Genomic DNA, 14925 nt, shown 5'->3' with positions numbered 1-14925 from the left:
AGCATTGTCGTCGACGAAAATTAATTCAGCACCATATTCATCCCCAAATGGTCGAATAATTTCACTGGTATATTTCTGGGCAGTTAACGTCCCTCGAATTCGTATCAACGGTGTACGGCAGACATGTATAATCCCAGCCCAAAACATTACACCACAAACTCCAAATCCTTGAACCTTTTGAACATGCTGGTACATTCTACCGCCTCCTTTATGTCTCTACGCCCTTTATCATCGTGTATCTGGCCTAAATGATATCCATGTTTCATCTGAAAACATAACAATACATCATTCATCCAAACCCCAATTAAGATATTGGGTGACTCATCTTCTCCCCTCAACACGATGACATTTTTTTTTTGCTAGGGGCTTTACGTCGCACCGACACAGATAGGTCTTATGGCGACGATGGGATAGGAAAGGCCTAGGAGTTGGAAGGAAGCGCCCGTGGCCTTAATTAAGGTACAGCCCCAGCGTTTGCCTGGTGTGAAAATGGGAAACCACGGAAAAACATCTTCAGGGCTGCCGATAGTGGGATTCGAACCTACTATCTCCCGGATGCAAGCTCACAGCCGAGCGCCTCTACGCGCACGACCAACTCGCCAGGTACTATGACAATTATTCTCTAATAGAACACGTCAAACTAGTCGAAATGACCTTACTTGGGCACTATGCGACTGTCTATACAGTTCGCTCAGATACACGGACCGCGGTTGCCTTCAAGAAGTCAAACGCGCGGACTGAGTGGCTCAGACGGTTGAGGTGCTGGCCTTCTGACCCCAACTTGGAAGGTTCGATCCTGGCTCAGTCCGGTGATATTTGAAGATGCTCAAATACGTCAGCCTCGTGTCGGTAGATTTACTGACACGTAAAAGAACTCACGCGGGACTAAATTCCGGCACCTCGGCGTCTATGAAAACCGTAAAAGTAGTTAGTGGGACGTAAAGGAAATAACATTATTATTATTATTATTATTATTATTATTATTATTATTATTATTATTATTTTGCTAGTTGTTTTACGTCGCACTGACACAGATAGGTCTTATGGCGACGATGGAACAGGAAAGGGCTAGGAGTGGGAAGGACGCGGCCGTGGCCTTAATAAAGGTACAGCCCCAGCATTTGCTTGGTGTGAAAATGACAAAACACGGAAAACCATCTTCAGGGCTGCCGACAGTGGGGTTCGAACCTACTATCTCCCGAATACTGGATACTGGCCGCACTTAAGCGACTGCAGCTATCGAGCTCGGTATTATTATTATTATTATTATTATTATTATTATTATTATTATTATTATTATTATATACATTATCATTATAGACTGTTATGCCTTTCAGCGTTCAGTCTGCAAGCCTCTGAGAATTTACTAAACGTCGCCACAATCCTCGATTTGCAACTAGTGTTGTGGACTCATTTAGTTCTATACCTCTTATCCTTAAATCGTTAGAAACAGAGTCTAACCATCGTCGTCTTGGTCTCCCTCTACTTCTCTTACCCTCCATAACAGAGTCCATTATTCTCCTAGGTAACCTATCCTCCTCCATTCGCCTCACATGACCCCACCACCGAAGCCGGTTTATGCGTACAGCTTCATCCATCGAGTTCATTCCTAAATTAGCCTTTATCTCCTCATTCCGAGTTCCCTCCTGCCATAGTTCCCACCTGTTTGTACCAGCAATCATTCTTGCTACTTTCATGTCTGTTACTTCTAACTTATGAATAAGATATCCTGCGTCCACCCAGCTTTCGCTCCCATAAAGCAAAGTTGGTCTGAAAACAGACCGATGTAAAGATAGTTTCGTCTGGGAGCTGACTACCTTCTTACAGAATACTGCTGATCGCAACTGCGAGCTCACTGCATTAGCTTTACTACACCTTGATTCAATCTCACTTACTATATTACCATCCTGGGAAAACACAACCTAAATCCTTTAAATTATCGACCTGTTCTAGCTTTGTATCACCAATCTGACATTCAATTCTGTTGGATTTCTTACCTACTGACATCAATTTAGTCTTCGAGAGGCTAATTTTCATACCATACTCATTGCACTTATTTTCAAGTTCCAAGATGTTAGACTGTAGGCTTTCGGCACAGTCTGCCATTAAGACCAAGTCGTCAGCATAGGCCAGGCTGCTTACTACATTTCCACCTAACTGAATCCCTCCCTGCCATTTTATACCTTTCAGCATATGATCCATGTAAACTACAAACAGCAAAGGTGAAAGATTACAGCCTTGTCTAACTCCTGTAAGTACCCTGAACCAAGAACTCATTCTACCATCAATTCTCACTCAAGCCCAATTGTCAACATAAATGCCTTTGATTGATTTTAATAATCTACCTTTAATTCCATAGTCCCCCAGTATGGCGAACATCTTTTCCCTCGGTACCCTGTCATATGCTTTCTCTAGATCTACGAAACATAAACACAACTGCCTATTCCTCTCGTAGCATTTTTCAATTACCTGGCGCATACTGAAAATCTGATCCTGACAGCCTCTCTGTGGTCTGAAACCACACTGGTTTTCATCCAACTTCCTCTCAACGACTGATCGCACCCTCCCTTCCAAGATGCCAGTGAATACGTTGCCTGGTATACTAATAAGTCAAACGTAATTGTTAAGCAGTCGAGGTTGGTCTTCTCTGCGCTGCTGCACGGATATACGGATCTTGACTGGCGTTGTCACCCTTGGTCGATCTTCCCTCGGTCTGTCAGTCGCATTATTGGTCTCACGGTATCTCTTCCACGTTTTTGACACTGCACATAGAATAACTCCCTACGATGCGTGATCCACCCTGAATGAATGCCACAATTCTGGCTCGAACCAACTGGAAAATACGCTTTGCACATGAAACGTAAAGACCAGCTAAAACTCGTACTTCTCTGTGTGTACTACTATCGGTCTTCAGCTTAAATGGCAGAGCTCACTCCAGGCACATACCGCAGGCAGCGACATCTGCTCTACAGTAACCAAGCAACTGAATTACATGTATGTACTGTGTACAGTGCTCCCTACGACTTACAAGAGGTCTACACACATCCTACCATATAATGTGCATGATCTCACAATACTCCAAACAGTTTTTGATGCGTATACAGGGTGTATCATAACTATACCTACAAAAAAGTCAAGGTTGTTCTTCGTGTTAAAAACGATGGTGCTATCGGATCGGCGGAGAATATTTTTTCTTTTCGAGAGGTAAGGTAAGGTTTATTCTGCCAGAAGGCAGGTCCGAACCTCCGCAGAGGTGTTCCTGAGCCAGAGTTTACGTGCGGTAAGGTGGCCAGTTCCTTTCCCCACCTCCATTCCCTTACCCCCAACAACAGCGCGTGGCAACCCATCCAACTCCTGACCACACCCAATGTTGCTTAACTTCGGAGATCTCACGGAATCCGGTGTTTCAACACGGCTACGGCCGTTGGCTCTTTTCGAGAAAACGAGGTTACATTGTTACTTCCACCGGGCGAGTTGGCCGTGCGCCTAGAGGCGCGCAGCTGTGAGCTTGCATCCGGGAGGTAGTAGGTTCGAATCCCACTATCGGCAGCCCTGAAGATGGTTTTCCGTGGTTTCCCATTTTCATACCAGACAAATGCTGGGGCTGTACCTTACTTAAGGCCACGGCCGCTTCTTTCCAATTCCTAGGCCTTTCCTATCCCATCGTCGTCATAAGACCTATCTGTGTCGATTCGACGTAAAGCCCCTAGCAAAAAATATTGTTACTTCCGGGTTCGCGATTCAAACTGACGAATTCGCCATATTTGCTATACCAGAGCACAAGCGCCGAAGTAGAGGGAAGGGGAAGGAGGGGGTGTGGAACTGGGGTGTATGTTGGAGACAGAGGTAATGCTCTGCAATATGCACAAGGTTTCTCGTTTTACTCGCACAGAATTCTACTTGTCTCTTAGAGGCAATATCCACAGTTCGTTTATTAAACAACCGTAACAGCACACACAGTACAAGAAACACACTCTAATTACGACACACTTGTCAGTTAAGACGTGCACCAGATCGTTTCTCCTCTCGTCTGTTGGTCACAGTAACGTTCTTTATTATTTAACATGCTCGAAGATGCCGAAGTATTCCTTCGCTCACAACATTGTAAATGGATTGAAATACTGAATACGCCTAATTGTTTGATTACAGTATAGATGTTCGATATGCCTCCTTCCTAATGCACGTCGATGCACAGTTCCCAACGATGAGGTAGTGACCTTTGTACTCTGTTCACGATGTGTGGTGTTTCGCGCATTACCTCTGTCAACCTTCCCCTCCATCCTCCGATGCACAGCAACAAGCAGTGGCTGGCTCTCCGGCATAGCAAAATTCGTAAAACTGAATCGCGCACTCGGAAGTACGGTAATAATGTAAGCTTGTGTTCTCGAAAAGAAAATTATTCTCCGCCAATCCGATTGCACCATCGTTCTGAACATAACACGAAAATAATCCCTCATTTTTTTGTCGGTATAGTTACGATACATCCTGTATATAATACAATCTTTGACAATGAAGTTCGGTGAATAGTCCTGTGTTATCAACAATGCACGACAGTGACCTTACTGTCCTTTAAATTAGTCCCCTCCCATAACTATGCACCGCTGAGATCGATGATACATGTCCTGGAAACTTTACAAGAAGGCTTCGTTTGGGATGGTGTTCAAAAGCCCCGTCACGTTTAATTGGATGTCAGGAATATCGTCAAATCTCTTTCCTTTCAAAGCGAGTTTGAGTCTTGGGAATAGGAAGAAGTCTGGAGTAATGACATCTGGGGCTTCTCAGGATTTTGTCGAAACGGTGGATGCGACACCAAATTTCCTGAACTGTATTGTCACTGAGGATGAAACCTGGTGTCTCAGGTACGACCCTGAAACGAAACGGCAAAGCATGGAATGGCGTACTCCGGGATCCCCTCGTCGGAAAAGGTCAGAGCCGAAAAGTCACGCATCAAAACGATGCTCATCACCTTTTTCGATAGTCAAGGTATTATCCACAAGGAATTTCTACCTGAGGGAACGACTTTGACTTCTGCACGGTACATTGAAATTTTGACCCGTTTCATGAAACATCTACGCAGGGAACGACCCCAGTACGCACAACAAGGTTCATGGTTTTTTGTACATGACAACGCTCGCCCATACACAGCCAATATCGTCAAACAGTTTATGGCATAAAAGGGCGGGTGCAACGTGAACATCCCCCATACTCACCAGATCTCAACCCTCCAGACTTCTTCCTATTCCTACGGCTCAAACTCGCTTTGAAAGGAAAAAGATTTGACGATATTCCTGACATCCAACGAAACGTGACGAGGCTTTTGAACACCATCCCAAAGGAAGCCTTCTTGCAAAGTTTCCGGGACGTGTATCGCCGATCTCAGCAGTGCATAATTAGATAGATAGATAGATAGATAAAGAATGGGTGAACCCTGCCTTCACAGGGCTCTACACGTAGGTCTGTGAAGACCCTTTGTGTCCCTTAAACGGGCTTGCCTAGTCCAGCCCTAGTGTTCCTATAAAGGATACCAATGTACGGATATTGGCATTCCTGATGTCTTCCAGGCTCACGAAATGTGAGCCAAGGTATCGATGTCTAGTGCTTGCAAGAGCCTCGCACTGACATAACACATGCGCGGAGGTCTCCTCCTCCCTACCGCATCTTCTACACATCGGATCCTGACTGATTTTCATGATGTGTAGGTGTCTCTGTAAGGTATTGTGGCCTGTCAACAGTCCAACTACCATTCGCATTCTGGTCCTATTCACATTTATCAGGACCTTTTTATAACTTTGGCTAGGCCCTTTGATAAGTTCACGTGCCTGCCTTGCTATAGTTAACCTCTTCTAAATGTTTAAGTGAAACTGGTTTGTCCACTGGGATATTAGCAGTTTCACGCTTCGGAGTGACACTCCCAGGAAGGCCTCTGGTCCTATGAAAGGACCTTTTGAACCTTGTTTCGCTAGTTTGTTAGCTTCTTCATTTCCACTGATACCTGTGTGCCCAGGGACCCATAATAGGGTAACTGAGCTAAGTTCACACAGCTGATCTAACATCCTTTGGCATTCCCATACCATTTTTGATGTTGTTTTAACTGCACATAGTGTTTTTAACGCTGCCTGGCTGTCGCTGCAAATAGTGATGCAAGTGCATAATTATGAGAGAGGACTATTTCGAAGGAAAGTAAGGTCAATGTCGTGCATTGTTCATCTATGGTGATAGTACAGGAGTATTCACCGAACTTTATTGTCACAGACTCTATATTGAGTCTTACGCCCGAAGGCTGATTGGATCTCGACATCTTCATGTTTAGCTGCCCAAGAAAACCCATGTGTCACTGGAGGGGCATACTACGGAAATAAGGAGTGAGATAGTTTCATGGTGCTTTCCTCATAGAGCCAGAATGTGCTATTACATCATAGTATAAGTACAACACTGCAGGGTGGTTGAAACTCAGGGATGTACGGTCTCACTCAGATACTTGCTTACTTCTGTGAATTTTATGTTTAGCTTCGTCCATTACTGACATGAGTCAGATGCGTGATAGGGACGATCGGTTTATAGCAAACACTCTTCAGGTTCTCAACATCGAACAGAAAAGTGCAGTTAGGCATTAATTTATTGTAACTGTCCCTCGATTATGCAATTACCTTAAACTACATGAAATGAATCCAAGAGCTGTCAAGGCTCAGAATATACGTCTCAAAGCCATGTTAGTGAATTTTTCTGAACTATGTTTCTGAAATGTTAGAAAAGACATTTGCTATGTCCTAGTTACTTATCGTCGTTGCACCAGGAAACACCGCTATGTGATATATTTCAGCTTAGAACACTGACCAGAAAAATTTTCCGTCATCTGCGGTGTTGCATGAACTGCATTACTGAATTCTCGTTCTAAGGGACACATGTGCTGCGGGTCAGTATTTTCCCGACAACATTGTCACAACAGTATTTCGAGGCACAACGACGATATGTTAGACTTGAAGTTTTGATCTTAGTTTATGATTTCTTTTACATTTTACGTCGCACCGACACAGATAGGTCTTATGGCGACGATGGGATAGGAAGAGCCTAGGAGTGGTGTGAAAATGGGAAACCACGGGAAACCATCTTCAGGGCTAGCGAGAGTGGGGATTGAACCCACTATCTCCCGGATGCAAGCTCACAGTTGCGTGCCCCTAAACGCACGGCCAACTCGCCTGGTTCTTAATTTATCATCAATGTGAAAATGTATCTTACTTTGTTATTTATACACTTGTTATTTATAATTTATATAAACTTATTCTTTCTAATTAATTTAAGCTTTCGTGGCAATTAGGTCCAACTAAAGAGATCTCACTACCTGTAATTAATTTTAAGATTCAAATTTCAATATCACGAACTGCTTCATAAGGAATTACAGTATATCAGTAGCGTCAATCATACCTCAATCACTTTCATATTGTATTTCTTTCCCCTGTGGATGAGGGTGGTAGGATAACACCGATGATATCCTCTACCTGTCGTAAGAGACGGCTAAAAGGGGCCCCAGGGGCACTAAACTTGGGAACGTAGGTTGGCGACTAAGGGATTCTCAGCTGAGTCCTGGCAGTGCTTCCACTCATTTGTGTCAGGCTCCTCACTTTCATCTATCCTATTCTGCCTGCCTCGGTCAACTCATGTTCCGACACCGACGGTATTAGAGTACTCGAGACCTAGGGGATCTTGCATTCTTTTCCTCTGACTGGTGTTATATGGAGGATGATTGCCTAGTTATGCTTCCTCTTAAAACAATAATCACCCCCACCACCGCCACCCCGCCACATATTATACTTTCAAAGCCAAACAGCAGACTGAGGTGGATTAAAGTAAAACATTGACCTAGCACATACCAGAAAATACAGAGAGATTTCAACAGTACATCTTATCAGAAATGGGTATGAGCTGAATCTAAGATACTTTTTTGAGTAGGATAATGCACTATTTTACACTGACGTGTTATCTGTCTTCACCTGCCAGTAGTCATACTCATAACAAAGTAAGTTGTGTTGCCCATGCAAGGACTTGCTGGCACGCGCTCACGGCACGAAATGAGTTAACGTAAGTCTATCATGTTGCGAGACAAAACACTCACACAGCAGGTACTGTAAACTAGGAACCTATATGGGATTATGTAATGCAATTACGAACTAAAGACGACACTTCGCTACCACAATCTCATGAACAAGAGATGGAAACCGTAAGTTTAGTTAATCATAATGAGGACGGAATAGCCTTCCTTCATTTATCTCTGTCTGTTTCAGTAGGCCAAATTGAATTTGGGCTTATGGATGTAACTGTTTTATGGACCATCTGTTGAAAGAAGGGAAGGGAGATTTTCGAACGAATAAAGAGCAGTACTGACGAAAGAAACAGACGGCTCACGAAACTGGCGAAATGAAATACTGCACATGCTGACACAAAGCTAATACCTCCGCTGTTCGAAGAGAGTAGGAGTTGGCTCAGGTAGATGAAGCAGATGAGGTGAAATGGTGAAGCATAGCACGAGTGATACCATCATTGGATGAAGGCCATGATTGGAATTCTGGGCAATGTTCGAGGGATTTTTGACATTAAAAGGCACCTCCTTGAGGATGGAGTTCCAATCTTTGGAGTAGCATCAGTTATACCATTGTTATAAATTCTAGTTAATTTTCATTCTGTCACTTTTCAAACAAGCTGGCTAGGTCGTGGGTGTAAGCTGTGCCAAAAGTGCGGAGCAGGGTCTGTTTTAAGACCGAGTGACCTTCCTACGTCAACTCTATCTGGAGGGAGGTGTTTACTATTGGGAGTTTCTCTGGTGGTTTGTAGTGCCGTGTCGAGTGGGTACATGAATATCCACGTGTTGGTAAAAACTGATACATCCCGTCCCCGGGTCAGAGAAATTAACCAGACGTGGCTAAAATTCATGTCTAGTCTGTAATCGAACCCTAAGGTGACACTACTCATTCACTTCTAAATTTCTGACATATTACATTCTCTGATTTATTACGTCATGGTGTTAAAAGAAAGAGTGATATGTATGTATGCTGTGAAAATGGATCTGAACGTAGAAATAATGTTATATCATTATACTATAGCTTTTCAATATCTTACTGCCCTCTTGATTAATTTTGAGGCATTAAGCTACCTCTCTCCTTGTATATTATCTGTGAAATAACAGGTAAATTATTTTAGAAGACTGAGCTGATCACTTATGGCACAAATAACAACCCCCAAATCACAAGAACAGTAATATTGGTGCACTGTATGTTGATGGATCAGGGCGCACGACAACGTTGCCCCGGGTGAGTAGATATCCCGCAACACAACCACAGGACTGAGAGTTGTAACTCTCACAGCAACAAAATTTGCAGGAAGCTACACATAGGCCGATAGTTGCAAAATGGCCATTGGAGTCTGCTAATAATGTTAGCTATTTGGCAAGAGAGAGCAAATCTCAATAATATAGCCGGACTTGCGGCGGTGAGCATCGTTCAGTATGTCAATGTCATAATATTCGTATATCATCATCATCATCATCATCATCATCATCATCATAGAAAAATAGGAGGCGTTTGAAATTCTATGGTCACATCTGTAGAATGGGCAATAACAGATTCACTAAAACATTATTAACTACAGTTCAAAGAAGGTCAAGATTAACTATTTCGAAGAAATTAAGCAAGGATTTACAACAAATAAACGCTACAGACGATACCATAAAAAAATCGTACTCTTTGGAATTCTGGTTGCAAAATCTCACATTCGTGGAAGAAGATAAAAAAAATACCATTGGAAAACAGTGGACTGGAGAACTGAAAAACACCACAGCAAATTCATGAACACATATTGGAAGAAGAAGAAAAGTAGAAGAAGGAGAATCCGTCAGACCAAGCTAACAAGTTCAAAAGCGTTCTTCAATTGGGCACAACGAAGAGAGAGGGAAAAAAAGAAAGAAAGAAAGAAAGAAAGAAAGAAAGAAAGAAAGAAAGAAAGAAAGAAAGGAAAAGAAGGATAACAGAAAGAAATGAAAAGGAGTTTCAGGCTTTTAGGCTCATAATCATTTAAACATAACAATATTTATAAAGCACCTGAATGACCATTGTGGCACAGACGGTTAGTTGCTGTCCTTCTATACCCAAAATATCAGATTCAGGTCTGGCCGAGGTCGGTAACATTTTAGTGTGTTCAAATGCAAAAACCTATGTTTCTAGTATCCGACAACTCTGCGGGACGTCTCTTGAAATCCACAGCAATTGGAACGTCGTTAAGGATATCTCAATATTGTAATTAGTATTTTTTTCTCCATCTTCAAGATCCTGATAATTCTGCCGTTTGTGTCTAACATCTTTTCCACAAATATAGATCTTGCGGCCGATGACCTAGCTGTTAGGTCCCTTTAAACAACAAACATCATCATCAACATCAATATAGAGCTTGCGAGATCCTGAACTGACTATAATCAAGAAAGATCTTTATCGTACTGATACCGCTCTCTCATATTACAACGAAAATGTCAACCGATTGTGCCAGGATTTGATCCCTCTACATTAAGGGCAACAGGTGGGAGATTATGTTGAGTATTCACCCAGAAGGCTGATTTGATCCTCGACTGTTCAGCCATCGGCTAACGCATACGGCCTAGGCGTCACTGAGGAGGTTTACTACGGAAAAAAGGATTATGGCAGTTTTCAGTTGCTTTCCTCACCGAGCCAGACGTTGCCATTACATACAAGTCTATTGAAGACCTATACATTACCTAAAAGAGACCTGTAGAAAGACCTAAAGTATCAAAAAAAAGGATCTATAAACTGGCAAAAAAGACGTAAAATGTCATCCAAATTCACATATAGTTTAAATTATTTAATGAAGGAATAGCTTTAAAATGAAAAATTCTAGTGGTACGCAACATCTCCTTTTTCAGACATACATTTTTAGATTAACATAATTTAAAAACGGAATTCTGTGTTTGTTAAAAGAATACTTGTAGAATTTAGAATTAAATTTATTTTTTCACGCAGAATGAACCCAACGAACCCGCAATGGACATCCTGGTGAAAGAAATTGAAATTAGTATCAACAGAATCGCATTTGGCTTAATCACACTAGGGTTACAGAAATTGGAATTCGGGAACCTTACCTCAGTTGGCTTTGCAGTATATCACAGTAGTCATCTCCAGGTTCTTAGGTGTAAAGGATCGTCGGTTTTCAGACAGCACATTGCGAAACACCGGGAAGCTTCTCTTCAAATCAAAGGGTTTTAAGGGTGAGATCTTCCTCTCCAAGTACAGTCACACCAAAATTTTCTCCTTTCAATATATCACTTATCTTGCACATAATTTGTTACCCGTGGGTTTTTTCAAGCATTAGTTTCACTTTTCATTTAACAATTTTTTCATTGTCTCTCTTTTCAGATGAAAAAACTGTTTTGTTTTAATAACCTGACAAAAAATCGCCCCTCTAATATTGTTAGCATATATTATTGAAATAAACATTTTCATTAGAATAATTATTCTATCCTCAGTACTAATTGGATCTTTAGGAGGATTAAATCAAAATGGTTCAAATGCAGGTGGGCAACATAAAGCGGAACTAGCCCCGCAGCCCGGCAGCGGGAGATGCGTGCGTGACAGGAAGTCCGCAGTAAATACATTGTCGTATAAGCTATTTCTAAAAAAAACACAAAACAAAACACAAAAAATAAAAGTACTCACATATATCACGCCAGGAGATGTTGAAACTGCCTGTTTTCAGTGTTCAAGCATTTGTGGCACCTGCATAGGAAATTCTGCCTTACCCTCTGTAGTTCCTTCTGAGAAATAGCAGCAATTTCTTGGCGATTGTTATTTCGAAGTTCATTACGTTTCTTATGAATCGAAGTCCGACCTGGAATTTGAACATCAGGAACCTTCTCTTGAAATAATCTCCTTACGGCCCTCGCACTTTCTGTACAGACGTATGAATCGTAAATAAATACACTTTGTGGAAGAGAATACCGATACCCGACTTGAGCTACCTGAGCCATTTCACTGGATTCGCACACTGTATTAATGTCACCAACGAAACACGTGCCACGTTTGCAAACGTTCGACAAAGACTTAAACCTGGCACGGTAGCGCAGCCTTGAGTACGTCCGGCACTGTATTTCGTTACCGGCCGACTCACTCACTCAGGAATTTCCGCGCACAGGATGGAGCGGTTCCGCTTTATTCTGCTCACCCGGTATATATATATAGTTACTACCGAAAAAGTTGTTTGCGAGGTGATGGATGAACTAATGATGATTCGAATTGAGAATGAACAGTAAAAATGTATTCGAAAGAAGGTAAAGTAGCAAAAATATTCGTTTAGACCTAAAAAAGCCGTAAAAAGGCAAAACAGGACAAATAAAAAAACCACCAGTTTCTGGTCTACAATGACCCAGAATGAACTATTAAATGTAGTTTGTGCCTCGAGAGTCCTGGAAACTGTATTTTCAGTGAGCAAAGATGCTCGGGTTATAATGTATTAGGTTCGGAGCTCTGTCTTCCTGAAAATTCATAGAGCATAGATGCTCTTCCTATTCTTGTAGATATACTCTGTAAATGAAATGGGCAGACCTGTCTCCTTAACTTCTGGGTGTATGGAGCAATAGTGCTCAAACAACACTTGAAATACTGGAGCTTCAAGATCAGAGGTTTAATTGACTAATTTTGTTGATTTTCTGATTCATACTACCTTGTACTTAAACTACTGTACCTGAAATCTTGTTCCTCGCAGAGCGACTTGTTTGTTAATATTTTCCAGCTGAAAAAAGAAAAGAAAAGAGGAGAAAAGAAATATAATAATTTTGAAGCTTTTAATTAATCTTCTGATTGTAGTAGATAGACCCATTCATGCCCACACCTTCTTTCACCTCTGTGCACCACAAAACACCGTAACATATACGATGGGGAGTGTATTTGCTTCTTGTGTAATCTGTATTTTAGGTGCTCTGCAGAATTTCCACTTTATTGAAGTGCTGCTTCATATGTGCGTGTCCTGTGAGGACTGCTGCGATGAATCCTCACTGAATTCCACTGCACTGAACGAGTGCTTGAGTTATTTTACTGCCTAGTCCCCTTTCGTACATAGTTTTACATTTTTTATACATATGGTTGCTTTTTGCCTTTTGTGGTGTTTTTTCCTGGATCAGGTTTTGATCACTTTCCCAATGGAATACTTAAGAGCTGGCAACAGTTATAGTAAACATGTCCGGCAAGTTTGTCAGTCTTTTATGTTCCCCCAATGCCTCTGTGACTCGGGACGCGCATCAGATTTACACCATTTTAGGTTCTTACACCACTGTACAAGGGAAAGCTGCGGATGTTGTCGACGAGAATCTCGAAGAAAAATTCAGCTTAAAAACATCACGGTTCCAAGGTAACATGTGTTAGGTACTGTATTACCGAGCGACTTGGCCGTGCGGTTAGGGTCTCGTAGCTGTGAGCTTACATTCGGAAGATGGTGGGTTCGAATCCTACCGTCGGCAGCCCTAAATAACATTTTCCGTGTTTTCCCATTTTTTCACAAGGCAACTGTACCTTAATTAAAGTCATGTCCGCCACCTTCCTAAATCTAGTCCTCTCCTATCCTTGCGTCGCCGAAAACCTTCGATGTATTAGTGTGACGTTAATCTACTAACAAAAATAATTTAAAACTAGGTACTGTATTAAGTTTCGCAACTGCTCGTAGCTCCCGATGCAGTGATCGGAAGCTGGGCCTACAATATGAACATTAACTATGGTGTACACATGAAACGCATACAATGTATGACTATCGGTTTGTGTCACTCTAAAATTGTCTCAGTCTTATGTGACAGAGAAGTCATTATGTGTCGAGCGATGTTGAAGCCGTTTCATCCGATCCGTAGTTCCCCGTCACTTCCTTTTCTAATAGTATTGCCGCTGCATATTGTTACACACCACGTTTCTTCATAAACAGCTATCGAAGACAGTACAGAATGCAGTTCACTCGAACAAAACACAAAATTATAAGGGACGGAATGGAAATAAAAACAAACTTTGAAGGCATACTCTCCATTGCTCCCTTAAAGACCTGCCAATATTAACAAACGTCAGTGTAATGCTCTCTCTAAGGAACAAAAAAAAAAAACCATAAACCGTTAATAATACTCGTGTCTAGATTGTACACAATCTTTGTTCATATGATTACAGACTTACGTGGAGCGTCTCGTTATTATTATTATTATTATTATTATTATTATTATTATTATTATTATTATTATTATTACAATAGTAGTGATTAACATGTGCTCCATGATTAGTTCACAAGCCGAAGTACTGTGTTGGGCTACCGCACTGCCGGTAGCGTGATTACAACTAAAGTAGTGAGCCCCAGAGTGCTTTTCACTCGAGGTAAGTCCCCAAGCCTTTGAGAGTTACCAGAGAAGGTATGGAATGCGACATGTTTAACGGAGAATAACTGGATGAAGGAAGTTAGGCAGGATTGGAAGGCTATTGGAATAATACATAAATATCCACTTGTGACTGTGCAGGATAGATCTGTTTACAAAAAGCTCGTCGAAAGTCACAAATGAACCGACACTATGATAAAGATCCAAATCGCAGGAGTAGAGAGAAATAGGAGGAGTGAAAGAATGAACAGGTATTGAGAAGAACGAAGACATGCTGAACTAATAACTCGAGATACTAAAGGTACAAACAAACAAACAAACAAACAAACAAACAAACAAACAAACAAACAAACAAACAAACAAACAAACAAACAAATAAATAAATAAATAAATAAATAAATAAATAAATAAATAAATAAATAAATACATAAATAAATAAATAAATAAATAAATATTATTAATGTCGCATTAGCACACATGTTTTCGGCGATGTAAAGATGTGAAAGGGCTTAGGATTGGGACGGTAGTGGCCG

This window comes from Anabrus simplex, chromosome 1 (assembly GCF_040414725.1).
Source record: "Anabrus simplex isolate iqAnaSimp1 chromosome 1, ASM4041472v1, whole genome shotgun sequence".
Taxonomy (NCBI): domain Eukaryota; kingdom Metazoa; phylum Arthropoda; class Insecta; order Orthoptera; family Tettigoniidae; genus Anabrus; species Anabrus simplex.
This window is presented reverse-complemented; position numbering follows the sequence as displayed.